This window comes from Panthera onca, chromosome D4 (genome assembly GCF_046562875.1).
Source record: "Panthera onca isolate mPanOnc1 chromosome D4, mPanOnc1 haplotype 2, whole genome shotgun sequence".
Lineage (NCBI taxonomy): Eukaryota > Metazoa > Chordata > Mammalia > Carnivora > Felidae > Panthera > Panthera onca.
This window is the reverse complement of record NC_138351.1, coordinates 30,104,792-30,129,660: the sequence shown is the minus strand read 5'-3', so window position 1 is coordinate 30,129,660 and position 24,869 is coordinate 30,104,792. Positions and strand designations below refer to the sequence as shown.

Genomic DNA, 24,869 nt, shown 5'->3' with positions numbered 1-24,869 from the left:
TGGATAGACAGTGGAGCTATTACTGTTCAGTACCAACTTTGATAGTTAAGTAGGTAACAGTGACTTGAGGCAATTCTGGTTTATGAAATAAGGGGGGCTGCAGGGCAGCTGGGTGGCTCACTCGGTTGGGCATCTGACTTAGGCCTAGGTCATGATCTCGCTGGTCCTGAGTTCTAGCCCCAGGTTGGGTTCTGTGCTGACAGTGTGGAGCCTGGAACCTGTTTCAGATTCTGTGTCTCCCCCTCTCTCTCTGCTCCTCCCCCACTCACACTCTCTTTCTCTCAAAAATAAATAAACATTAAAAAAAGAAAGAAAGAAAGAAAGAAAGAAAGAAAGAAAGAAAGAGTGCTGGGTGGCTTATCTGGTTAAGTGTCCAACTCTTGGTTTTAGCTCAGGTCATGATCTCATGGGTTTGTGAGTTTGAGGCCCACGGTGGGCTCTGTGCTGACAGCTGTGGAGCCTGCTTGGGATTCTCTGTCTGTCTGCCTCTCTCTCTCTGCCCCTTCCCCTCTGACACTCTGTTTCTCTCTCAAAATAAACAAATAAATGTTAAAAAAAATAGATTCATCTGCAAATATTAGTGGAATCTGTCATGAACACTACAAGAAACAGAGTCTTGCAGAAAGAAAAAGATTTTCTAAATATTGTATGGTTTGCAACTGTCTTCAGTATTATGGAAACATACAAATGGTATTATGATCATTATCTGAAAAATGGAGTCACAAAACTTCATTTGAATAAACAGATGGGGTGTGGTAGGCTGAAAAATGCATCCCCCCCCAAAGGTGTCCTTGTCCCAGTTCCTGGAAATTGTGGATGTGTTAACTTATATGGTAAGTAGGACTTTGCTGGCATGATTAAGTTAAGGATTTTGAGGTGGGAAGATTATCCTGCATTATCTAGGTGGTACAATGTAGTCATAAAGGTCTTTATAAGAGGGAAGCAGGAGGATCAGAGTCAGAAAGGGAGAACTGGAGGACGAGGCCATGAGCCTAGCAGTGCAGGCAGTCTCCGGAAGCTAGAAAAGACAAGGAAACAGATTTTCCCCTAGGACCCCAAAAAGGACATAACCCTGCTGACACCTTGTTTTTAGTCCATTGAGATTACTTGGGACTCCTGACCTCCAGAAGCCCAACATAATAAATTTGTATTGTTTTGAACCATTAAGTTTGTGGTAATTTATTATAGCAGCAATAGGAAATTAATACAGATGACAAAGAGATACAGAAGACATGAAGTATGAAAGTTTCTGAAATTTTTTAAGTCTCAAACATAAACAGAGGAAAGTGGTTTTCTATTTATGATACTCTTGTCACTTGCTGTCTAGAATATTTTTTATAGTTAAAATGATTTCTTGTGATATACCAAATCTCTATTGACTTGCATGCAAAATAGGAGTGACATTTTTAATACACTGCCATGTGATGAAATTATGTCAGAGAAACTAAATCAAAAGAGACAATAAATGTTAATGTGGTTAGCAAAATGCCTTATAGCAAGTGCTCATTAAATGTTAGTTCCCTTCTATTTGTCCTTACAGAGCTTAGATCTTGAGTAATAAAAGCATAATATTTATACATGTTGTTGTCATGCTTGAAGTTTGTTTTTTTTTATCATACAGCAGTTTTTTTAGCTTGAGATACGTAAAACATTGTGTAAGTTTAAAGTAACAACGTGATGATGTGATACATATGTATATTGCAAAATGATTACTACACACAATAGGGTTAGTTAACACCTCCATCACCTCACATAATTACCTTTTCTCTTTTTTTATTTCTTTGGTGAGAATATTTCAGATTTATCCTAGCAGTTTTCAAGTATATAAAACAGTATTGTTAAATATCATCACCAAGCTGTACATTAGATCTCTAGAACTTACTCATCTTACAAGTGGAAGTTTGTACCCTTTGACTAACATCTCATTACCTCTACCCCATGCAATTGTTTAATTGTATGGCATGAATGTACTGAAATCTTAATTTACTACATCAATAAATAGAAAGATGAAGTTAGCTAGTCTTGTTGGAAAACACTAGGCAATTAAAGGTTCAGTCTGAAACAGACAAAAGAATGGGATGAAACTTACTTATTTTTGACTTAATAGTTGCCAGAATTAATCGAATCATAAATGTGCATAATTTCTTTTCATTTGGAATTTTAAAGCACCTATTCTTAGCAGTTCTTTAATATTAATTTCATGTTAAATGAATCATTATGAAATATGAGGAAAAATATTTTCAAGCCATGTGCTCATTTAAAAATATAATTTATTACTTTCTGCAGGCAATAAAAATATGCTATATTAGTTACAACATACCATGATGGGTGGGAATGCATGTTCCATATAGGAATGCATTTTTACTGAACTAAAGAAAATCAGATTAACACTGCCTTAATATGTGTATACTTTTTGAAACACAATGTATCATTGCTCAATGAAAAAAAGATTTTTGTTTTCTGGGAATTCTGTGTCAGAGATTGTACAATGATAACGTCATTTCCCCATTCTACAATGTTGACAGAATTTAAGCAAGTGGTTATGAGAGTCCCTTGCCTTCCTCTCTCTTGGTGTGGTTTAGGTCCCCTCCCCTACCTTTATTTGAAATGTGCTATTCTCTTGAGTTAATCTCATTTTAACAAATATATGTCTATTGACCTATGCTGCTGGAAAACAAGGTGTTGATTAATTAAAGGCAGACTCTCTTCCCTAGAATAAACTTCACAAGACCAGAGAATATATATATATTTTTCACCATGTTAATCCCAGACCCTGCTATAGTGCCTCAGCTGAGTTCAGCTACAAGCAACAGAGATCTAAAATAATGCTAGTGGAAACAGATTTATTTTTCTTTATTGTAAAAGAGCTCAGTTTTAGGCAAACTAGGTGACTCCCATGATTACTGGGGACCCAGAATCCTTCTACTTCTTGTGCCCTGCCATCCTTACTCCATGACTATCATCCTTGAGGATACCTTATGTTCCAACACTGCTGGAACTCCAGCCATCTTGCCTGACATTAGTTAGGAAACAGCTGAAAGGGGAAAAGCGCTAAAATGAAAAAGCTCTTTGCCCTTTTCTACCTTTCAAGAAGACTTTCTGAAGGTCTCCAACCGTTTCCCTGTATCTTTCACTGGCTACAATTTAGTTACATGGCCTCCTAATAGCAAGGGCGTCTGGGAAATGTAGTTTTGTTTTGTTTTTAAACTGGGCACCTTGCCTTGCTAAGTAGTGTTCTCATACCAACAAGGGGAGGAAGTGGTAAAATGAGATCAATAAGGACAATGTAATAATTTTTTTGTGAAGCAAATTTATTGAATTAACAAGAATATTCCTTGATACTTATACCCCCCTTTTCTTAAATTTAAAATGTTTTTTAAAAACTGAAATGATGGTAATTTTCTTTTTCCCTCCTAAAGTCTTTACTTGACCAGATAAAAAGTTGTTAACTGTTAGTCTTCTAGTATTGTTGACATTTTACTGGTCCAAGAAATTAAAAATCTACGGAATTCCTGGGACTGTATAGGTGACCTAGATTTCTGGGTTCCAAGATACTCAGATGGATCTGTCTTCAACATAGCCTATGTGCTTCATGCCTTCTGCTTAGAAGTTCTCACTAGTGCTTAATTTATGAAGTAGCCTCAGCCAGTGCTAATGCTTAGAGACAGAGGAGCTGCCACCTCCAGGTCCTTAGGGATTTCTTTTGTGAAACTGAATAAACGTCATTTAAAATGGAGTCGGGGGTGCCTGGGTGGCTCAGTTGGTTAGACGTCTGACTTTAGCTCAGGTCATGATCTAGCTATCCATGAGTTCAAGCCCCATGTAGGGCTCTGTGCTGACAGCTCAGAGCCTGGAACCTGCTTCAAATTGTGTCTCCCTCTCTCTCTGCCCCTTCCCTGCTTGCACTTTGTCTCCCTCTCAAAAATAAACATTAAAAAAAAAAAAAAGGACTTAAAATGGAATCAGTAGGTTAGAAGGGGGAGCTCTCACCCTACCATTTGTCCTCTATTGCAGACCCCAACAGAACTAAGCCTATAGTTTCTTACCTCAACAGGAGGAAGATTTTCTCCTGTCCCAGCAACAATCCAGCCAATGAGAGACTGTCGCAACTCAACCAATGAAAAGTGACTACACTTGGAACTCCCACTTTGGACTTTTTATTTATAACAGCACCTCCTAATTCCCCCTCCCTCCTTTCTTCTATGAAAGAGTCTTTCTCTCCTTTGTTCTTCAGATTTGCCTATGGTTTTGCAGAAGCTTGCATGTTTCAAATTGCAGTTCTCTGCTGTTTCCAAATAAACTTTTTTTTTTCTGGTCAAATAACTGACAGTTTTATTTTTAACGTTAACACTCTGCAGCAAGTGAGAGAAACTCTTTGAAAGATTAAAGGAGTAATTGTTGTGAGGATATGGGGGAATCTCGTGGAGAGCTATGCACAGAAAAATAGTCAGTTCGCCTTACAATTGGGCTTTAAAAAAGTTAGCAATGGAAGCTACCTGTATTTCTCATGGCATGATGTGGCCTTTCAACTTTTTTTGCTTTTCTTGGTGAACCAACTTTCTTTACTCCTTACATATTTTTTCTTCCCCCAGTAAGTTTGGTTGGCATGGGGGTTTGGCTCCTGTGGTATAGAAGAGGTACAGTCTCTCAGTTCTGCCATTCCAAATTCCCCAGCAATAGCTTCATTGAATCAGTGTGGGTCGGGTTAGCATTCCATTGCAAGGAGTGAGGCAATTAGTACAAATGCGTCCTCCTAAGGTGCAGTCTTTCAGCAGCCCCTAGAGAGTGAGCATGTGAGGGGAGGGAGATGTACCCGCAATAGTTAAAATACATTTCCATTTTTCCATTAATTTCCACCTCTGGCTGCCCTCTGTTTCCTGATCTCAGGTGCTTTTCCCCTATCAGGGTGGGGGATCAAAGACCTTCACTATTACTTGCACCATTTCTTAAAGCATTTTGTGCACATTCTTATTGTTTCCTTCTAATTCCATGTACATTTTCGAAAACAGAATGCTTTAAGAGGAAAGCAATGTGGTGATTACCATATATAAGCCTCCAGGGTCACATCATCTCCTCCCCCACTTCTGCTCCACCAAGAACTTAGAAAAGTGCTCTAGTTCTCAGCCTGGGGCATAAGCAAGAACACAGCAAGTGGTAATAAGCAAAGCACCAGAGTAAATCTATCTGGATCTGAAGGTGCAACACCTGCTAGTAGAGTAGCAGGAAGTAGAGCTCTGCATCAGGGAAATTGGAATACTACCTACCACATAAGATCACGGTAATAAGAAAATAATCACCCTAAGGAATCAGCCCAGTGCCTGGGACTTAATAAACACTCATTAAATATTCACAGTTGAAATACCAGAGGCAAGTATCAGAGCAGGGGACAATACAGTGTCGAGGCATCAAACGAAAGTTGAAAACTAGGTGCGTGTCTGGACTAACCCTGGAAATATGAGTCTTACTACAATAGCTACAATCCAAGACAGTTGATTCTATTTGTTGTTGAATTTTAAAGATTTGATATCAAGAACTTTATTTCTTTAAAGTTTATTTGGGGCGCCTGGGTGGCTCAGTCGGTTGAGCGCCGACTTCGGCTCAGGTCACGATCTCGCGGTCCGTGAGTTTGAGCCCCTCGTCGGGCCCCTGTGCTGACAGCTCAGAGCCCGGAGCCTGTTTCAGATTCTGTGTCTCCCTCTCTCTGACCCTCCCCCGTTCATGCTCTGTCTCTCTCTGTCTCAAAAATAAATAAATGTTAAAAAAATAAATAAATAAAAGAGCTAAAGTTTATTTATTTTGAGGGAGAGAGCGCGAACACACGTAGGGGAGGGGGACAGAGGGGGAGAGGATCCCAAGCAGGCTCTATGCTGTCAGCAGGGCTCACTGACAAACCATGGGAGTATGAACTGAGCAGAAATCAAGACTCGGGTGTTTAACCAACTGAGCCACCAGGTGCCTCTGATATAAGGAACTTTGCAGCACTCAGCTGTGATGTTTTCCCCTCCAGAATATAAAGATTCTAATGGATAGATCCCATTAGAATAAATTCTAATTATTTCTAGGAATGAAGTAATTTTCACCTACACATGATATTTTTCATTTTTGCCACATTATTTATGATTAGACTCTGTACTAATTGTTTCTAGACCCAAACAATTGGGTTTCTAGAGGTACACACACTCAATTTTGTGTGCCAATTAAAACTAGGATTTTTATTTAGGTATTTGTTTCTCAGGAAACTTTTCAGGCATTTTACAAAAAGTTCATTTCATTACTGCTTAAAGTATTTGGATAGTTCTATGCATACGGATGCCAAATAAAATGAGTATTTATAAGTCTCCATAAATTTACATTTATGTATTTATACATGTTACTAATTTAGGTCTAAACTAGGCCTAAACATGACATCTTTTCATCTACTGTAAAGTTGAATTAGTCTAGCAACGCTTTATTAACCACTGAATCAAAACCACATATAACTGCAATATGGCAAGACTTCAATTATTAATACTATAAATACTAGAAAAGGACCTGAATACCACAATAGATATTTTCTCTAAAGAAATAAATGGCTTGTTTCCCTTGCCAGTAGAAGCAAGTCTTTAAACATTAACTTGCTCACATTTGTCCCCACAAACACAAGGACTTTCTTCTTATGGCCAAGGTAGCATGATTAGTGTCATTCAAGCATGTATCTAACACAGGCTCTGCTTTGGATTTACCCACAAAGAACTATGCACATTAGTATAGCACAGACCTCTTTAGCGGGAAGGGTATATTTTCAAGAATGAATTCCTTAATACAGTTGCAGATCCTGCCAATTTTGTCTCAAATTCCCAATTGGGTTCCTTTTGGATCTCCCTTTATGGGAGGGGAAAAAAAAAAGATTGTTGCTACTGATGAGGCTTTTGGGGTGATAGTGGGGTTCATGGGGTCTGGAGCTGATGGCCAAGAAGGAATTCTTGCGACGTCTTTGGTGCAAAAATGGTGATTTTACTAAAGCACAGAGACAGGACCCATGGGCAGGAAGAGCTGCCCTGGACCCTGCAAAGAGACAGGTTACATTTAGGAGTTGGGGAGGTAAAGTCAAGGGGAACTTTCCAATGAGATTTTCATATGCTAAAGAAGACTCACAGGATACTGGAGGCCTAGCTTATTGCCAAGCCAAGGTTGTTCTTCCCTCTAGCAAAGCATTAAGACAGTAGGGAGTTCCTGGAGAAACATTTCGCTCTGCCTGCCTCAAGTATTCGTCAGAGCTGCAGGTTATAAATAAATTTAATTTTATCTACCATTTCCTTCTGCTTTTGTTTCCCACATCACTACCACTAACCTACAGGCTAACTTTGTCACTTACAACTTGTGTAAACTTGCTAAATTACCTAATCCCTGTATTCAATTTATTCTTAGGTAAAATGGGTATTCCTTCATCATAGAAGGCTGGAAGTGCTTGAGTATTTTCATTACATGCATACACTGCTTTGCAGTAAGTTGTTTTGAAAGCAACTATTAAATTGTAGTTTTAAGATTATAAAGCACTGATTTAAAAAAAAAATCTAAAGCTTAAGGTTAGATCCCTGATTATTTCTTCTTACAATTTAAACACCTATGAAAAACCTCCATACACTTCTAAGTTAAAGAATGAAAAGAAAAAAATTCACCAAGACGAGGTAACATTAAGAGGAATGAAGTTTACCGAAAATGTTTTTATTTAAGTGGTTTCGTTGAACTGATCTGAAAACAAACACACTGTATGGAATTGATTGGGAGGGGATGGGTAGGATTATTAAGCCCCCCAAAGATTCCTTATTTCTGTATGACCACAGCTAGCAAACCATATTCTAGTCCGTGTTTAGAGGTTTTACCCCTGGACAAAGACTCAGTTTCTCTTTTAAAAAAACGATTCCCATTTTACCTCTTCCGCATTTTGGGCTGAGTCTTGCAATACCTGGGCAGCAACCTGATTAATAACCCCAAGTTTTTCCTCCCCGGTCCTTCCTGCCGTCTGGTTCTCGGCCGTGAACCCAACAGCGATCCCGCGAAAACTAAGGCATCCGCCTCTCCCCCCACAGGTCCTGCAGCGTGCTCGGCTAACTTCCGGCCGAGCCGGGGCTGGCCCCCGCCCCGCCCCCACAAGCGCGAGATTCGTCGCAATTTTCCCGCGATGCCGCGGGGGCGCGCGGCACCGCTCGCCAGGCCCCAGAGTGCACTGCGGGGAAGAGCGCGTGCGCGCGGCTCCACTGCCGAGCGACCGCGGGAAAATTCCAAAAAAGTCAAACAAAACAAAAAACCAGTACGGGGCAAAGCCAAACTTGCAAGCCACAGAACCCGGGCGGAGGCGTCCTTTCTGCCACTGCCCAAACTGCTGAAGCAGCTCTGGCTGGCGCAGACCACCCGGTAAGCGAGAGGCCGCAGAACGAGAGCAAAGACGGCTGATTCCCTCGGGGGTCTGGCCGACACGTCAGCCGAAGGGTGGAGGTAGGGTAGGGGGAGGGTAGGGAGGGAAGACTCGCGAGAACGTTCGCCGCGCTTTGCGCATCTACTTAGGTGAGCTGAGCCCCGGCCGTGTGCAGGGGCTGAGGGGAGGAGGTGGGTAGGGGCTTGAGGTGGCGCCAGCCCGCGGAGGGGCGGAGCGGCGGGCGAGGGGCGTGGCCAAAGAGTGGGCAGGCCTGGGGGTGGGTCCGGCGTAGGGGTCACGCGGAAGAGAGCCCCCGGAACGGTGAGAACTGGGAATAGGCGCTTTGGTTCTTTTGGTTCATTGAGTGCTGGCAGCTATGTCTACTTAAAAGGAGAGGAGCAAAGGTGAATTTCTTCGCCCCGGATCCGTGGGAGCTGTGAAAAGCTCTCCTCTTCTACCCCATCACCCTCTACAGCTGGCCGCTTGCTCTCCGTCGCCCTGCCTCTAGGGCGTTGGGAGGGGGCGAGCCTGTAACCCCTCTTGCCTTCCAGGTCTTTTGTCGCTGAAGGGCAGGAAGGTTCTCATGGGTGATTGTCTCCTTGCAACTTTCTTTCTTTGACCGCCAGGCCAAATCACGTCCAAAGCCCTGATATTTTGGGGGGTTGTTGTTTGTTGGCTTGCTTTTTTGTATTTACGTGGGCGCTTTTACAACCGTGAACCCTCTCTGGTCATCGTGTATGGACTAAAGGTTTGGAGGGCAAAAGATTAGGAGTTTTTGAAACATGACAAATTTGGGACCAGAATTTCGAAAGAGGCCGAGGAATTTTCCAGCAAAGACCCCCATGTGCCAGTGATTTTGTCCTAATCTGAAACTCCCGTGCTCCAGCTTTCATTTGTAACTTCTGTCCCATTTAGTGCATCTTAACTGTGATATGATTGACTTACCATTTATCACATGAGCAGGGCACTTTTGGGCCACCCAACTTCAGCTATTTATGGATGTCACTCACCCTCAGTGATGTGCAGCTCAGAACCTTTTCTCACTATCCTCTTCAGGAGGGGAGGAAAGGTTGTTACAAATGGTAGAATTCATACCATGTGTTGGGATCATTTATTACATAAACATATAGAAAACATGTTCATTGTGACTTTATCCATTAAACTTAAATTGATGTTTCAAAATAATGGGTTGTGCCAGATTCACATGGAAATAAGCATTCATATGTGTATACAAGACCGCATCAAAACAATTTGCTTTTCCTAGTTTTATCAGAGGCCTTTTCCTGTAAAAGTTAGGTCCTGCTTCTTTAGAATTGGACTAATTATACTTTAGTATATATTACACTTTAATTCATTTTTTCATTATTCAGTCCTATTCTTGTTTTCTTGAAAAACATTTACCAGAAGTCCAGAAAAGAAAGGCAAACTCTATATTGGAATTTTTTGTTCTCTAATAAAAAGCATTAACTTGATTGATTGGCTGGGTGTGGAAGATGTGTTGCTGCATGTATGTGAAACTGTGCATGTACATTTTTAAATAAATGGTATTTTAAACCAGTTCCATATTTCAGCAAGTAGTTCCAGTAACAATTATACAAATTTTGTATTTATGAAAACCAGCTACAAGGAGGCCAGCCTGGCCAGTAGAAAGTTGGATTGATTACCTAGGCCACAGAGAGCACCAGAGAAATCTCACATGGCGTGGCAGTTCCAAGTGGTGGAGCCTCATATCAGGCTGGAAATCAGTACCAAATGGATTTGTAAAATTTTAGTCTGGGGTATGAATATTCTCTGTTCTTGTTTATGGATCCTGACTGACTGACATTTTTTTTTTTCAATTTTATTTATTTTGAGAGAAAGAGAGTGCAAATAAGGAAGGGACTGAGAGAGAGGGAGATAGAATGCCAAGCACTGGCAGCATGGAGCTGGATGTGGGCTTGAACTCACAAACCCTGATATCATGTGAGCCGAAACCTAGAGTGGGACACTTAACCAACTGAACCACCCAGGCGCCCCTGAATGACTGATTTTAATATGAAAGAGCACCTATGGGAGAAGTACATTGAGTTTGCAGTGTTTTAATAAAAATGTAGTAGAAATTGAGAAGAAAAAAACTTAAAAATTCATCAGAAAAGTTAGATAACACTACAAGTCTTGAGCATTTTATTTTCTAAATATCAATTATTATTATTTTTTTGTGTTCTGGAAGAGACCTTGCAAGTTTTCTGGTCCATTCTCTTAGACTCTTCATAAGTCCTGCTGAGCGTGTAGAAATTTCTCTGTTAAGATCAGTGATACAGGAACATCTATAATCTTGGTACCTTTCTCTAGTTATAGGAAGGCAGAGTTTTAAAGGAAATTACCTTTTTTGAAACTGTATACTATGTAGACTCTGTTTTCTAAAGAATTCAGTGGCTTTTAGTAAATTTAGTAGATTTTTAGAATTGTGCAGTGATTAGTACAATTCATTTTTAGAACATTTGCATCACCCTAGCAGCTTTGCACGTGCAAATTCATAGTCAATCCTAACTCTGGCTTTCAGCCTCAGGCAACCATTGATTTGCTTTCTTGTCTCTATAGACTAGCCTTTTGGGGGCATTTCATATAAATAGATTCATAAAAGTGCTGTCTTTTGGTTTCTTTCACTTAGCATGATGTTTTTGAGATTCATCCATTTTGTAGCATGTATCGATAGTTTGTTCCTGTTTATTGCTGAATAATATCCCATTGTATGTCTCTACCACATTTTGTTTATCTGTTCATCAGTTGGTGGACACGAGTTGCTTCTACTTTTTGGTTATGAATAATGCTCTGTGAGTATTCATATGTAAGTCTTTGGACATATGCTTTTATTATTTTTGGGGGGTGTTTATGAGTGGAATTGCTGAGTTGTATAGTAAGTTCATGTTTAACTTTTTAAGAAAGTGTCAGACTTTTCCAATGTGGCTATACCATATTATATTCCCACCAGCAGTGTATGGGGGTTTTAATTTTTCCACGACTTCATTTGTTAATTGTGTCTCTTTAAATAGCCATCCCAGTGGGTGTGAAAGTGGTATCATTGTGGTTTTAATTTGCACTTCCCTATTGGCAAACGATGTTGACTATATTTTCATGTACTTATTAGCAATTTCTAGGTCACTTTTGAAATGTCGAAACATTTTGTCCATTTTTTAATTGGATTATGTCAGCCTTTTAAAAGTAAAAGGTTTAAGAAGTAAAAGGTGATTCAGGCAGCAAAATCAGGTTTACTCATGAACAGCAGAGGAATTGCAATTCTGGACAAGCAAACTATGGTGAACCTTAGGCGAGTCCTGAGAACAAAGCAGGAGAGTGTCCTTTTATAGAGGAAAGGAGTTTGAGAGGGTCTGTTTTGAACAAAAGTTCATTGGAAGAAAATGAGAATTTGAAGTGGTGGTGGCTTCTAATTGGTTGTAGGTGAGGGCAGCTTACTGTTGCTGGGCAGAAAGGAAACCTTCCTTCTTCCTGCTGGGAGTATGCAAGTTGGGATGAATGATATGTGTATTAGTCATCTCTTCATGGTTTCCAAACTCCAGTTTTCAGTTAGGGTTCCTTATCATATTTTCACACTTTTCTTCCAATCAACTCTTCACCAATCAAGAGTTGGGTCATCTGTTCCTCGTTAGAATTGTTTTTGTCTTTCAGTGTCAGGAAGGACACTTCCTGAATGTCATGTCCCACATCAGAGGGAAGTGCACAGATTGGAAATCATGGAAGCCACGTTTGAGTAACAAGAAACAGTGGGAGGGGGAACTCTCAGGTATTTTACATCCGAAATCTGTATCCATTCAAGGTTATAAGCTAAAAGGAGCAAAGGACCCTACCTAGATCTTCAGGTGGAATTTATTGTAGTCAGTGTGCTTGTTCCCTAATTTTACGTGATTGGGTTTCTACTTTGGAGGGTTTGTCCATGTGCAACAGGTGGTGTTTGCTATTGTATAAATGCTTCGTTTGGCAAGTAGGTAATCAAAGGCTATATGCATATCTTGAAGATATTGTGGGTTCAGTTCCAGAACACTGCAATAAAGTGAATATTACTGTAAAATAAATATTGCAGTAAGGTGAGTCAGATGGATGTTTTGGTTTCCCAGTGCATATAAATATGTTTATATTGTACTGCAGTCTATTACGTGTACGATAGCATTATGTCTAAAAAAAAATATATCTTAATTAAAAAGTACTTTATTGCTAAAAAACGGCTAACTATCTGAACTTTCAGCAAGTTGTAATAACTGATCACAGATCATTGTAACAAATATAATAATGAAAGAGCATGAAGTAGCATATTACTAGAATGTGACACAGAGACACAAAATGAGCAAATGCTGTTGAAAAAATGGCACTGATTGACTTGTTTGACAAAGGGTTGCCACAAACCTTCAGTTTGTAATAAAAGAATATAATATCTGTGAAGCACATTAAAGTGAAGCACAATTAAATGAGGTATACTTGTACTTTAGCCAGTGAGTTAAGTGTTGTTGGGCTGCCGTTGCCTTAGGGCTGGGGTTGGCAAGTTTTCCCAATTCCAGAGGGAGATTTCTAATCATTTGTTCGTTGTCATGAAAGTCCACAAAAGGGGTAACAGCCGTTCTGATGGAGGCAAATCCAGAGTCACATATGCCTCCTGGGAATTATCTTTTAATGTGGTGATGAAGTTTTAATGGGGAGAACCTGAAAGACTTTAGATTTATTGTGGATGTCCCTGGGGACAGTTAGAACTCCTAGTATGCATTGTCTTACAATCCCCCAGTGGTCTAAACATTCACAGGACCAGTGATTCACCACAGAGAAAGATAAAACCAGGTAGTGCATACATACATACATAATAATCCTGCTAGGGTTTGATCACTAATAATGATGTTAATTGGGATTATTTAATTGGCCCCTTTGAACCAAGGGTCAGAGGTGTTTAGGGAATAATTAGGGAGAAACCATCTTGTTCTGTGGACTTGGTTCTTGAAGGCTGTACAAAGGGGGGTTATTTTGCTGCAGTAGGTAGACCTAAGGTAGTAGTAAGAATGAGGAACTGTGTAGATGGAATGGGTATGATTAGTTGCATTGAGAGTTATGACAGGACAGGTCAAAGCAAGGTACAGGAAAACCTGGTTGTAGAAGTTTGACTCAGAAATCTCCCAAGGGATGGTGGCATTGGAGATGAGGGAGAAGTTTGCTACAGGGAAGACTAAAGGTTCACAGCTGTCAGGGACAGATCAGGGTTTCTGAGGACAGATCTAACAGAAATGTTTCTTCCTTTGGCCAAGGATTGGGAAATCTATGGTGTGTCTCACATGATCAGATGGGGCCCCTAAAATGTGGGGCCACCCGATGGGGTGGAAGCTGGCTGTGTAGGCAATGGAAAGATTCACCTGAGGCGTAACAAAGGAGACATTTATTGAATACATTGCAAGGGAGCATCGGGCAGGCAGGATAGCAAAGGAGAGATTGTCTGCTATGAGGTAGTGGATGCAGGCTGTTTTTAAAGGGGGGTGGTGAGAAGTTATGAGCAGATGGAATTTTCCCAAATTTATTACCTGTGCCTTATTGTAAGTATCCCATTGGTCAGTTAGGGCTTATGGGTATTATGGATATTATGTTGGCGTAAAGGGCCTGTCTGTATTTAGCCAGGTGGTTGCTGTGGGCCCTTGTGCCTTGATTGTTTCCATTGTTCAAGTCTGTTGTCTAAAAGTGACCTCTACAAAATGCAAACAAGGTCATTGTCTCTCCAGCATAGAGAAGAAGAAAATAAATTGAGAAAAAGCAGAAAGGGGAGAATATACAGGTCTAACCTCATCATCTTGGGAAAACTGTTTCAGCTGTTGTTTGATTCAGTTCCTGGAAATCTTTAATTTTAGGTCACTGTTGGTGTGCAGGTTTAGGCAGCATTTGGGCCTTCCTTTAGATGAGACACATGGGTCCAGGAGTCAACTCTGGAGTTTTGATGGCACAAGAATTGGTCAGGAATATGCCTTTCCAGTGTGGTTGAAGAGAGTCTTTTTGAAGACGTCCTTTCCAATGGATGAAATCTTCAGGTTACAGGGTGTGGTGCTTGGGGTCTTCATTTCCTGGGAATGTGCCATGAAAACATTGCCCTATAAGCGCATGATTACTTTCAAGGGATGTAATGAGACCTTTGCAATACTGAAATATACCTTTTTTTTTTAAGTTTATTTATTTATTTTGAGAGAAAGAGAGAGAAAGCATGAGCAGGACAGGGGGAGAGAGAAAGGGAGAGAAAGAGAATACCAAGCAGGCTCTGCACTGTCTGCACAGAGCCCGATGCTGGGATCCAGCCCATGAACTGCAAGATCATGACCTGAGCCAAAACCAAGAGTCAGATGCTGAACTGACTGAGCCACCCAGGCGCCCCTGAAATATACCTTCTTTTATTAGCTGTAGGTCAAAAAAGAATGAAGCTGGATGCATGGGGTACTCAATAATTATATCAAAGGTGCAAACTTGTGGGTTCCAAAGGGGGTGGATCTGAGATTAGGATGGACAAGGCAGTTCTTTTGGCCAGGGTGTTTGGAGGTTTTCAACAAATTTTGCCAATTGAGTTTTGATAGTGCTGTTGATTTGTTCAGCTAGTCTTGAAGACCGAGGATGAGTGAAGGATGATAAGTGACAGTGAAAATGCTACAGAACTGGTCATACAGCATAGACTCACCATAATAATCCGCCAATAAAATGAATTTCTTGGTCACTATGGAGCTAAGAAGGGTTTCTCCAGTAGGTATGATTTTTTTTTTTTCCCCAAGCAGGATTTTAGCTACTGAAGAGGCAAGTAGCTTGTCTACAAGGAAAGGCTTTGACCCAGTGGGAAGAAGTGAATCACTGCCAGGACATATTTGTATCCATGAGATGGGGGTAGCTGAATAAAGCCAATTTTCCAAATCTCGAATGGTCCGTTAGGCAATTTAAAGTACCCAGTAGCAGTGAGGATAGGTTTCCTTGGATTGTATTTTGGGCAGGTGGGATGATCAGAGTAGACATTTTTTTGTGGTTTTCTTACTATTCTCCCCACTAGTATTCAGAAACCTTATCGTTTTATCCATAGACCAGTTGTTTAATGCATGTACAGTGGTCAATAATGGGAACTTTAAAAATAAAAAAAATTGAGGGCACCTGGGTAGCTCATTTGGTTAAATATCTGACTCTTGATTTTGGCTCAGGTCATGGTCACAGGGTTGTGGGATTGGAGCCTCACATTTATGTTGTCATTGCAGAGCCTGCTTGGGATTCTCTTGCTGTCTCTGCCCCTCTCCTGCTTGTGTGTGCCCGTGCACGTGCACTCTCTCAAAATAAATAAACATTAAAAAAAGTCAAACTCAAAATGGATTAAAGACCTAAATGTGAGACCTGAAACCATAAAATTCCTAGAAGAAAACAGGCAGTAATTTCTTTGACATTGGCCATAGAAACATTTTTCTAGGTATGTCTCCTGAGGCAAGGAAAACAAAAACAAAAATAAACTATTGGGACTACATCAAAATAAAAAGCTTTTCTACAGCGAAGGAAAGCATCAACAAAACAAAAGGTACCCTACTGAATGGGAGAACATATTTGCAAATGGCATATCCAATAAGGGGTTAATATCCAAAATATATACAGAACTTACACAACTCAACACCAAAAATAATCCAATAAAAAATGAGCAGAGGACTTGAATAGACATTCCTCCAAAGAAGACCTATAGATGGACAACAGATACATGAAAAGATGCCCAACCATCAAGGAAATGCAAGTCAAAACCACCATATGATAGCACCTCAAACCTGTCAGAACGGCTGAAATCAAAAAGATGAGAAATAACAAGTGTTGATGAGGATGTGGAGAAAAAGGAACCCTTATGCATTGTTGATGGGAATGTAGATTGGTGTAACCATTGTGGAAAACAGTATGGAGTTTCCTCAAAGTATTAAAAATAGAATTATCACTTGATCCAGTAATCCCACTACTGTTATTTACCTAAAGAAAATGAGAATACTAATTTGAAAAGATATATGCACCCTATGTTTATTGCAGCATTATTTACAATAGTCAAGATATGGAAGCAGCCTGTGTCCACTGATAGATGAATGGATGAAGACGATATATTTGTGTGCATACATACACACACACAATGGAATATTACTCAGCCATAAAAAAGAAGAGATCTTGCCATTTGCAACAACATGGACATACCTAGAGGGTACCTAGAGGGTATAATGCTAAGTGAAATAAATCAGGCAGAGAAAAGACATACCATATAATTTTACTCTTATGTGGAGTTTAAGAAACAAAAACAAATGAACAAAGAAAAAAAGACAAACAGACTCCTAAGTACAGAGAACAAACTGGTGGTTTCCACAGGGGAGGTGGATGGAGGGTGGGTGAAATAAAGAGCGAGATTAAGAGTATGTTTTAAAGTTGTGGTGCTTGGGTGACTCTGTTGAGCGTCATACTTTGGCTCAGGTTATGATCTTGCAATTCATGAGTTTGAGCCCCGCATTGGGCTCACTGCTGTCAGTGATCCTTGGTCCCTCTCTCTCTCTCCACCTTCCCCACTTGTGCTCTGTCTCAAAAATAAACATTTAAAAAGGAGTAAACTTCTCTTGATGAATACTTAATAATGTCTAGAAGTGTTGAAGTATTATATTGTACCTGAAACTAATAAAACACTGTATGTTAATTGTACTTTAATTAAAAAGGGGAATAAAAATGAGAATTAAAGAATTTCTGGTGGAACTGGGTTTTTATTTGGTCTTGAACATGTTTCTCTTTTTATCCTATCAACAACCATTTGTTTGTCAATATTGTTTTTCCTTTTCTGGTGGAGATTGTTGTGTGTCTCTAGTTAGTTTCTCCAGACAACCATCTGGAGGTGAGTTCCTTTGGACTGTAACAGAGGTTTCACTTTTGGACCTTTTGAAGGCAGCATTTTTTTGTGGACATGTCAGTGAAGCGATTTCCTTTACCTTCAAGTGAATGAAGCTTAGAATGCTCCTGGACTTTAATAATAGCCAAAGCAGCAGGTAAGAATATGGCATCCAATAATTACTGAAAGTAAGGGCTGTTTTTAATGTTATCTCTGCTGGAAGTAAAAAAAAGCCAGGTTGTTTATGTAACATTCCAAAATCATGAGCCACTCCAAAGGCATGTCAGTGCAAATGTTGCAGTTTTGCCCTTGGCTAGGATATAGGCCGGTAACGGTGCATATAATTTGGTCTGTTGGGCTGAAGTAACCAAAAGCAAAGGTGCTGCTTCAATTATTTCAGAGGTCAATATTGCATATCCAGCACAATATTTACTATTTTCATCTTTCCAATATGAACCATCAGTGAACTATGAAAAATCAACATCTGAAGTTTTATGTAAATAATCACATGGATCAGAAGGTGATCTGTCAGTATTTAGCAGTTGTGGGGGCTTTCATAAGTAGAGGAGGGGAGAAGAGTAGCAAGTTAAGGTTATTACAACAAGCAAGAGTGACATAAGGGGCATTTAACAGGGCAATGTCCTAGGAAGTGAAAGGGCTTAATGAAAGATACTGAGTATGATGAAAGTTAAGAAGAGCTTTGGCAACATGTGGCACAGAGATGGTTAAAGGGGATCCCATGATCATTCTTTCAGTGGCTTTACAGGACGGACAGTAGCAGGTATAGCTATAAGGGGGGGTGGATATCTCTGGGCTATGGGATTTAGTTGTTGTCTCTAATATCCTGCGGGTCAGTGGTGATCTCCATGCTCTTGGGTGAGTACCTCAAGGGCATTCCCTTTTCCATATACAAAAAAGAAAGGGTGTTGATAATTGGGGTGTCTAAGGGTGGGGGGTTGTTATTAAACCAGATCTTTTAAGATCTGAAAAGCCATGTCATCTCAGTCTTCATTGATTAATACATTTTTAACAAGGTCTATTAAGGTTAGGCCATAAGGGAAAAGTTTGGGATCCATCTGCAACAATATCCTGCCACTGTGAGAAAACCTCTCAGGGGACATTGGTTTTGTTTGGGCTTTGAGAAGTTTAGGATGCCATGAAGCCTGTCTAGATCTAGATGCAGTCTTTGTTGTAAGATTAGATATCCTAAGTATCAAACTTGAGTTTGAACAAATTGTAATTTTTTTTTTGTTTTTATTCATTTTAGAGAGAGAAAGCGAGCACACGTAAGTGGGGAAGGGGCAGAGAGCAAGGGGGACAGAGGATCCAAAGTGGGCTCTGTATGGACAGCAGAGAGCCCAATGTGGGGCTCAGACCCACAAACCATGAGATCATGACATGAGCTGAAGGCAGACTCTTAACCCATTGAGTCACCCAGGTGCCCCTGAACAAACTAATTTTTTAAAGAGATTTTATATCCCTTTTTGGCTTGGAATTATAGCAAATGGATGCTATCTTCTTGTGAGGAGGCTTGGGAAGTGGAGCAGAGAAGTCATCTGCATATTATATTAAAGTGGAGCATCCAGGGAACTTGATATAATCTGGATCAGCCTTTAAAGTTTGTGAGGAAATAAGAAGGGCTTTCTGTTAGGATGTCCTTGGAACCACAGTAGAGGGGACCGCCATCTTGCCAGTGCAACCCAATGAAAAGCCCCTAGCGGCGCATCAGAATGAATTGAAGGTCAACCAATCACCAAGGGCCAGCGCAACCCAACGGAAAGCCCCGAGTAGCGCGCCAGAATGAATTGGAGGTCAACCAATCACCGAGCGACAGCACGACCTGATGCGAAAAAGGCCCACTGGGACCTAAACCCGGAACCGCTGCAGCTTAAAAACCCCACCCCACCACACCTGGGCGCGACTTCCCTGACTCCTCTCTCTCTCTCTCCCCCTGAGTCACGGAACCTAGCCTGAGACCTTAGTTCCCAATAAAGCCTTTGCTAAAATTTTAGTTCTTGACTCTTACCTTTACCCTAGCCTACGCCTGACCCTAACACTTTGCATGAAACCCTGGGGCATTACTGTCCAGGTTAATTGCTGTTCTTTCCAAGTAAAGGCAAAAAGATATTGACTAGTTTTAATCTACTGGGATACTGAAGAAAACACTACATGAATCAGTCATGAAAGACAATTTGCTCTCAGTACGGATGAAGGTTACTAAGGTGAATTGGGGACAACAGAGTGGCAAAGCAATGACAATATTGTTTATGACTCAGAGGTCTGATGAGCCTCCATCTGTGGCTATTTGGTTTCTTCACAGGTAAAATGGTGTTGCAGGGGATAATGAGGCCCTGGGTCTTAAAATCTTCTATTATTGACTTAATGACATGAAGGGCCTCTTTATTTATAGGGTACTGGTTAATTCTGGGGAGAATTTTTGAGGAATCTGTGGATCTTTAACAGGCGGGGCACTGTGGATTCTGCAAGTATCAGTTGAGGGTTTTGCCCACAGGGACGGTGATAGCTGACCCATCAGGGACAAATGATTAGTGTCCTTGGAATTAGCTATATTGGTGTCAGAGACAGAGCAAATAAGATGTTGAAGCATCATTTGATTTATCTAGTTGGCTATTTTGGTTGCTGTTATCAAATTCTAGAATTATTTCCCCCTTTTGGGAGAGAACTCCCAGCATGATATTTTTCTAAGAAATGTTGGCCCAATAAATGAATAGGGTCAGAGAAACTTCAAGGAGAAAAGGGTGGGTATCTTGAAATGCCTAAGCAAAAAGGGATAGGGTTAGAGATAGGAACCCATTGAGATTTATTAGAGACTCCCACTATTTGAACTGTTTTAGTACTCTGAGGTAGAGGATGTTTAATGGTAGTGGAGTTGAGCACTGGGAATGTAGCTCTAGAATCACTAAGGACAGAGAGAGCTCGGTTCCTAATCTGGAGAGTGGTTTCACCAAGTCAACTAAAGGAAAGGACTGGGTAAAGTCTTGAAGTTCATTGGAGTCCCTTCACTGGGGTTAGGAGGACATTGGAAAGGCTGGTTAGGGGGCTGCATGAAGGTGCCTGGAGCACTTGAGCTTATAGCAGTCTTTCTTCCAATGTTTTGGCTTTTTGCAATAATGGCAGAGACCAGGAGGATTTTAGTTTTGTTTAGGAGACTTCATTTGTTGGGGTTCAAATGAAAGGTTTTTGTGCTTTTCCTTTTATTTGAATCATCTAGGATGTAGGTGACCTTGTTTACTAAATTAATTCAGTCTGGAGTAGACATAGTTTTTCATTCCATCCTGATCCTTTTAATTAGAATAAAAAGATCCCAGTTCAGCCTGTTAATGAACATAGCGTTAAAGGCTATCCAGGTGAACTCAACATCCAAAGGAAGACCAGAATTTTCTTTAAAGATAATTTGGAGCTGGCATAATATATAATAGTCATGCATGGGCTCATTGGGCTTCTGGGTACAAGCCTGAGTCTTACTCCAGTCAGCTCGCTTTGGGAAAGTTCCTGAGAATTACCAAAAGGAGTCACTTGGCAGTTCCTCAAGTCTGATTATGTAATAAGGCAGCAAGGGTTTCTTTGTCCCCATGTTGTAATTCTAGACTTCTTGGAATCATTCCGTTTGGTAGTTTTCATCCAGTGTTGGGCTTTGCCTTCGCTAACAAGCATATAGACTAGCTGATACAAACCAGAGAAACCAGGTTGATAAGTTTGAACAACTGCACTAAATTCCTCAGCAAATCTATGGGGATCCTCAGTTACTTTGGGAAAATCTTTGACTATGGCTTGTAGTTCAACTTTAGCCCAGGTAACATAAGAAATTAAAGGTTTAGCATTTGGATTGGCACGAGATCTGATTTTAAAGGGGCAGGTTTTAATAGGTTCAGGGCAGAAGGTTGTGGGGAGAGGTTTGGAGAAAAAGGAAAGTTCAGTGAAGGGATCAGAATGAGAAAGCCGAGGATATAAAGGAGGTGGGGATAGTGCAGAAGGGAAAGAAGCTGTCACCAGAGACAAAGAGCACAAGGGAGGGGGAAGAAGAGGCCTTAGAAACTTTTTTGACTTTTCTTTCAGTTGTTTGCTTACCTTACTTAGTTAATGTGGAAATGGTATTTTGTAAAAAGGTGATTTTAGAATCTTGGATACATTTGGAAGCCTCCAGGTATCAATTAAAATAGGCACCCCATTCAGTCTGTTTAATTTCAAAGCTGTGGTCTTCTAATTTGGTTCTAAAAAATACAAGTTTGGGTGGTTGAAGGTTCCCCATGATGGCGTTTGGAGTTCTAAGTTATCTTTGGCCAAGTTGTTACACTTAGTTAAGGATGAACAAGAGGAGGGACTGTAGTTTTTTTTAACATAAAACTGGCCGGGATCCCAGAAGGAGGACTTGTCTTGAGAGAATTTAGAGGATTGAATCTCAGAGAAGACTTATCAAACTGAAAGGGAGAAGACAACTCACAGGAGCACAAATTGGTGCCACACATAGTACTAGGGGTTGTTAGTTCCTTGCGGGTTCATTGCCTTTGAATCCCACTTTTGACACCATGAAATGTCAGTTTTTTTTAAAGGAAAAATATAAATGATAACCAGCAAAATCAAGTTTATTTGGTAATAGCAGAGGAATTGAAACTCAAGAAAACTACGTTCATGAACCATAGGCAAATCTTGAGAACAAAGGAGGAGAGCATCCTTTTATAGAGGGAAAGAGGTTGGAGGGGTTGTTTTGAACAATGTCCATTGGAAGAAAATGAGAGTTCAAAATGTTGATGGCTTCTAATTGGCTGTAGGTGAGTGAAGTGGTGACAGCCTCTCATTGGCCACAGGGGAGAATGGTTGCTGTTGGGTGCCTGCAGCTTATTGCTATGCAGAGAGGAAATCTTCATTTTTCTTGCTGGACTAAGCAAGCTGTAATGAATGATATGTATGTGAGAGCCCTCCCTTCATGACTTCCCAGTTCCGATTTTGACTTGGGTTTCCTTAACACATTTTCACAGTAGTTTGCCTTATTATTGGATTGTAAACATTCTTTGTATATTTTGAATAGAAGCCCATTATCAGACATGTGTTTTGCAAATAATTCTTTCCACTTGTCTTCATTTCCTTCATGGTATTTTTTGAAGTACATAAATTTTAATTTTGAGAAAGTCCAATGTATCAATTTTTTTTTCCTTTTTTTTTTTGATCTTAGGTTTATGATCAGTTTCCATGAACTTTTGTGTGTGGTATGAGATCCAAATTCATCTTCTTTCCTGTATGTGTATATGCACTTGTGCCAGCTTTGTTTGTTGGGAAAAAAAAAAAAAAAACTTTTCCCTGCTTTTGTCAAAACTCAATTGGCCATAAATTATTCCTAGACTCACTTTTGTTTCAGTGATCTGAACACCTATTCTTATACCAGCACTACACTGTCTTAATTATGGTAGCTTTATAGTAAAGTTTGAAATTGAGTAGAAGCTGTCTGGTATTCTTATTCTTTTTCAAATTGTTTTGGCTATTCCGATTTCCTTACATTTCCATGCAAGTTTTAGTATCATCTTGTCATTTTTTTTTTTTTTTTTTTTTGAAAAAAGCCTGCTGTGATGGATTTTAGTAGAAATTGCATTGACTCAGTAGGTCTCTTTTGAGGGAGAAATAAAATTGTAATGTCAACATGGAATGTCTTTTCATTTGTTTAGATCTTTATTTGAGCATTGTTTTGTAATTTTCATTGTACAAGTCTTGTCCTTTTGTTATCTTTATTTTATAGTGTTTCCTTTTTGATGCTTTTGTGTATAAATTTTTTTTTCATATCCCATTTTTAGGTTTCTCATTGCCAGTATATGAAAATAAAATTGTTTTTTATATATTGGTCTTGTACCATGCAACTTTGATTATTACTTCAAGCAGGTTTTTTTGTGAATTGCCTAGAATTTTCTACATATACTGTTATGTTATCTGTCAATATAAGCAATTTTATTTTTTCCTTTGCATTTGGATGCTTTTTTTGCCCCTTAAAACTTACAGTACATTGCTGAATGGAAGTGGGGAGAGTAGACATTCTTGACTTGTTTCTGATCTTAAAGGGGAAAGCATCTAATCTTTTACCAATAGGTCTGATGTTAGATGTAAATTTTTCATTAATGGTCTTTATCAGGTTGAAGAACTTTCCTTCCTATACTGTTGAGAGTTCTTATTATGATTAAATGTTGGATACACAAAATAAAGAGATGTAAAAAGGATATCAAAATATAAAATGTTGGGAGAGGTAGTAAAAATGAGAGTTTTAAAAAGCATTTACACTTAAGTTGCTACCAACATAAAATATACTATCAATATATGTATATAGAGAGGCTGTTAATGTGAACTTCATGGTAACCAGAAAGCAAAAACTTGTAGTATATGTACAAAAGATAATGAGAAATGAATGTAAATATGATACTATGGATAAAGTCATCAAACCACAAGGGAAGAGAGCAAGAGAAGAAGGAAGGAAGAGAGAGGAACTACAAAACAGCCAGAAAGCAGTTAACAAAATGGCAATAAGTGCATACTTATTGATAGTTACCTTAAATATAGGTGGATTAAATTCTCCAATCAAAAGGTATAGAGTGGCTGAATGGATTAAAAAAACCAACAAGACTCATCTATGTATATTGCTTACAAAAGACTCACTTCACATCTAAACAAATGTACAGACTGAAAGTAGAGGGATGGACAAAGATATTCCATGTAAATGCAAACAAAAAGAAACTATTTTACCTAAACTCCTATCACACAAAGTAGATTTTAAAAACAAACTGTGATAAAAAAAACAGAGAAGGGCATTGCATAGTGATGAAGGAGTCAATTTAAGAAGAAGATTTGGGGTGCCTGGTGGTAGCTCAGTTGGTGAAGCATCTGACTTCCACTCAGGTCATGATCTCATGAGTTTGTGAGTTTGAGCCCCATATCTGGCTCACTGCTGTCAGCACAGAGCCTGCTTGGGATCCTCAGTCCCCCTCCCTCTCTGCCCTTCCCTTGCCCTCAAAAATAAATAAATAAAACATTAAGAAAGAAAAGAAGATATAACATTTGTAAATATTTGTGTACTCAACATAGGAGTTGAGCTGAGCAAATATTAATAGACTTCAGGGGAGAAATGGACAGCAATGCATTAATAGTAGGGAACTTTAATGCCCTACTTATATCCATGCATAGATTATCCAGCTCCCCTAAAAAAACCAGGAAGAAAACATTGGGCTTAAATGACCCATCAGATCAGATGAACATAATACGTATATACAGAACATTCTATCCAAAGCAACAGAAAACACATTTTTCTCCAGTGCACAATTCTCAAGATAGGTCACATTTTAGGCCACAAAACAAATCTCAAAATTTAGGAAGATTGGAATCCTATCAAGCATCTTTTCTGACCACAGTAGTATAAAACTAGAAATAAGTTACAAGAAAAAAATTGGAAACAATACCAAAATGTGGAGATTAAACAGTCTGCTAATGAACAACCATTAGCTCAACAAAGAAATCTAAAGGGAAATTAGAAAATACCTTGGAACAAATAAAAACAGAAATAGAACATTGCAAAATCTGTGGGATGCAGCAAAAGCAGTTTTATTT

General features: G+C 39.6%; 1 protein-coding gene across 3 annotated transcripts in view; it reads left to right on the top strand.

Moving 5' to 3' along the window:
* Positions 1–8,214: 8,214 nt before the first annotated feature.
* Positions 8,215–24,869, top strand: part of FANCC (FA complementation group C) — a 272,673-nt gene continuing 256,018 nt past the window's right edge. For all 3 annotated transcript variants that reach the window (XM_060609885.2, XM_060609886.2, XM_060609884.2), the window contains exon 1: positions 8,215–8,394. The gene's annotated coding sequence lies outside the window, so the exon portion shown is untranslated. The remainder of the gene's footprint in view (positions 8,395–24,869) is intronic.